Genomic DNA, 3896 nt, shown 5'->3' on the forward strand with positions numbered 1-3896 from the left:
TCAGCACTGGTTCTGTATCCAGATATGGTTTACAAATGTTGTAACTCCTAAGAAATATGTTTTATTATTGCATTTCATCTACCCCCATTTGAACTTCAGGACCTATTATAAGTATTTCATAAATATTTGTTGAACTGGAACGTAAAATCAATTTCATATAATCTAAAACCAAAAAGCAAAGAAGGGAGGATAAAAGTAAGACTGAAAAATTCAGATGTGATAACAGATGGATAAGTTGTACAAAATTTATACTTAATTTTCAATTATTTAAATAACTATATTACCCAGTTGGGAATTCAAATGATCAGGGAAATGGTACAATTTCCACATTGATATAAACTAATCTGAAAAGACACAAACACATATGAAGACAGCAAAGATGGGTCACCATTTCCTAAGCTGGATCTGATGAGAGATGGTAGATATGTAGAGAAATAAGGATTCCATAGGGGAAGCAAGTTTGAGAAGTGCTGCATATCAGACCTTAGAAATTTAAAAACCACATTAGTTTATTTATCTGAAGCCTCTGAGGAGTTGTGCAGAAAAGGAATCTGTTAATTTTGCTTAAATTATTTTTCAAACTTATTTGAGCATCTTTCTCTCCCTCTCCCTCTACACACACACACACACACACACACACACACACACACTAGTATTCCTATTATCATCTAATGGACAAAGACACTGTGTTAAAAAAGATTACCTTTGGATGCCTGACTGGCTCAGTTGGTAGAGCATGAGATTCTTGATCTTGGGGCCCTAAGTCCAAGTCCCACATTGGGTGTAGAGATTCCTTTAAAATAAAAAAAATCTTAAAAAAATGGAAAATCCTTATAAAAAAAATTACCTTTGGTATTACTCAATTTTAAGTTCACAGTTTACTTGTCTTCCATTTTTTTTCTTAACTGTTCTTTAGTAACTTTTACCATGGAATGAACATTTATTCATTCTATTAAGAAACTACTAGTTGAATATTTGATAGGGAAGTGATGTGCAAATATTGGCTTAAAATGGTTGTCTTTAAAAATTTATGTACATGTTTATCAAGGCTAATGTTTTTTCTTATTCCTGCCTCCTGGTTTCTATGTTTTTAGAATGAGTTTCTCTCTTTCATTCTTTTTTTCTTTCTTTCTTTCTCACTGGCAGAGGAAGTACCTTCACACTAAACTTTGAAGACTTTGTAATCTAATTTTTTTTAGATATTTCAGCAAGCTTTAGAAGAAACTACAGGAGATAGTCCTGCTTTTTTTGTTTGTTTGTTTTAAACATAATATGGTGTTATCAACCAAAAAAAAAAAAAAAGATTATGCATCTTTCAGAATCCTTGCCAAAGTAACCAGAAGATAAAAAACAAATCCACATAACAGAGGACCCCCTTTAGGCATTCACATATTATTGGTGAACAGGTGCTTGGCTTTACCTTAAGTTCAGATACAATAGCCAATTTCTTCCTTTTCTTTCTACTTTGGCCTCTGAAGAAGTGAGCTCCTTCCCACTCGTCCTCCATTAATCAAAGAGAATTCATCTGATTGGTGAGAACCTGATATCCACAGGCCAGATCCCAGGTGTGGGTAATTTTCCTTCTGATGCAGGAAGCAGGATTGGCTTTCTGTCCCACGGACCACATGGGTCTTGTATTTCTATTCTCTATATGTAGACCAGTCACTCAAATTTTGATGGGCACCAGAATCATTTGGAAGACTTCATAAAACATATTTTTGGGCCCCTTCCCCAGAATTTTTGATTCAGTACTTTGGGGATAGGGTCCAAGAATTTGCCTTTCTAACAGGTTTCTAAGTGATGTTGATGCTGCGGTCCTTGGATCCACTTTGAGAACTGTGCTAGACAAAACAGAAACAGCCTTTTTTTCACTTATTATCCAGGTCTCCACCATCTCTGTTCTAACATCTTCTCTTCTGGCTGAGCAGGTAATTCAGCAGGTTAAGTCTCTTATTTGTGCAGGTGATTTTTAATTCAAGGGGAAGCTAATGGCTTCATTTCCTTTTAGACACTAAGTCATTATCCTCCCACACAGGATGAACAGTGAATTTCATACTTTAGATGACTAAACTGATGCTTAACCAACGTTTGGCTCCTTGTGCCTTTTTTAGCAATTGATTACAACTCATAGGGAAGGCGGAGTAAGTGGTTAGATTGTCCCCTAGGTCTCTTCCTGGTCCCAACTTCTTCCTCTTCTGTCCCAAAGCAACAGATATTGTCCTGCCCACTCAAAGGTGGATACATGTGATCTTTCTGCACCTGTAGTTTGCTAAGAATTCAAGCTTTTTCTAATAAAAGGTCCTGTATCAGTGTAAGATATTCCACTGCCTATATTTCTGCAGAAAGAGCTTTATGGAGACATTTTGCACATAAGAAGTGGCAGGTGTTTTCATATCCATATATCATTTGTAGTTCACTGCCACTAGACCATGACAGCAGAATGCACATTTATCACAGAATTTAATATAAAAAGTTTTTTGGCCAGTTTCCTGGTCTCCAAGCAGAATAATCATGATTTTTCTCACTCTGGAAAAAAAAAAGGGGGGGGGGGAAGGATGGTTACAAACAAGAAAAGAAAAAGCAAAACTTACACTTTTCTTTTTTTTTAAAAAAAAATTGACATATATGGGGCGCCTGGCTGGCTCAGTAGTTAAGCGTCTGCCTTCGGCTCAGGTTATGATCCCAGGGTCCTGGGATCGAGCCCCCGCCTCGGGCTCCTTGCTTCTCCCTCTCCCACTCCCCCTGCTTGTGTTCCCTCTCTTGCTGTGTCTCTTTCTGTCAAATAAATACAATCTTAAAAAAAAATTATTATATACAGATATTCATTATGTTATTATTTATAGAAGTGAAAAACTGAGATGTTTTAATTTTCACACACAATAAACACCCACAAGAATCTGTTGAGAAAAGGAATTATGGTCCGGTGTTGTGTTGGGAGGGGCTGAACCTGGGAGAAGATTAAGTAATGCTGTGCTGGGAGAGGGGTGTCTTGTGGTCTTCATATCAACTAAAATCACCTTTGAGACTGTCTTCAGGCACTGTCTTGATTGTTTCACATATGATATCTCAAAATATACTTAAAGAGCATCAGTAGAATATAAATATACCTATATATGTACGTATAGGTTAATAATGGTACCATTTATTTTGAGTTGGTTTGAGTTGAGTGCTGAGTTGGTTTAATTCTTTCACAGTTTTTGGCTTATTTAGAAAAAGCCTAATGAATTCAGTCATACCTTATGCCATTTATCCTCGACTCTTCATCCTAAATATGACAATCCAATTTCTATCTTCCAAGAATCCATTCATTCTCAACTTGGGGTGGGGAGTCACAATATTATCCCCACAGGAGTAAACACTGATTCTTGGGGGATGAAAAAAAAATCACGGTCATTACAAAGGTATGTGGCCCTCCAAAGATCATACTAGCAAAATAGATATATAGTATAACTGTGGTAAAATTTCATGAGGTGGCAAGGATTAGGAAAAATTCTTCAAAAAGGCTTCTTAGGGCATCAATAGTGAAAAAAAGGGCCATGAAACACTGCTCTAATGCGTTGCTTCCTGTGTGAGCTCTAATCCACTCCCAAGACTTTTCTGTTGTTATTTCTACAACCTTTATTGAGGACTTAAGGTAATGAATTTGTGATATTGGTATTATCATTCTGCCCATTTACAGTGAGGCATGAAGAATTAAAAAAAAAATTAAGTTGCATGGGTAGTAAGTAGCAAAGCCAGTGTTCAAGTTCAGGCTGACTGAATCCACAACTCAGGCTTATCAACATGATGCTCTCATTTAATTCAAAGGTTATCTGAACCCAAATAACTGTAAATCTAGTTCTTCCCCCAAGTTGCAGGCTCTTCTGTCCAACAAGCAAACTGTTCTACTGTTCTAA

The 3896-nt window shown here is 36.6% G+C and overlaps 1 long non-coding RNA gene across 1 annotated transcript; it reads right to left on the reverse strand.

Moving 5' to 3' along the window:
* Positions 1-707: 707 nt before the first annotated feature.
* LOC145720963 (uncharacterized) lies at positions 708-3373 on the reverse strand. Its single transcript, XR_014144348.1, has 3 exons — positions 3237-3373; positions 1421-2526; positions 708-793 (listed from the first exon to the last, which is right to left on the reverse strand). It is a non-coding gene; the product is annotated as an uncharacterized LOC145720963 (long non-coding RNA).
* Positions 3374-3896: the final 523 nt, after the last annotated feature.

Source organism: Leptonychotes weddellii, chromosome 4, assembly GCF_054177405.1.
Source record: "Leptonychotes weddellii isolate Sample4059 chromosome 4, ASM5417740v2, whole genome shotgun sequence".
NCBI lineage: Eukaryota > Metazoa > Chordata > Mammalia > Carnivora > Phocidae > Leptonychotes > Leptonychotes weddellii.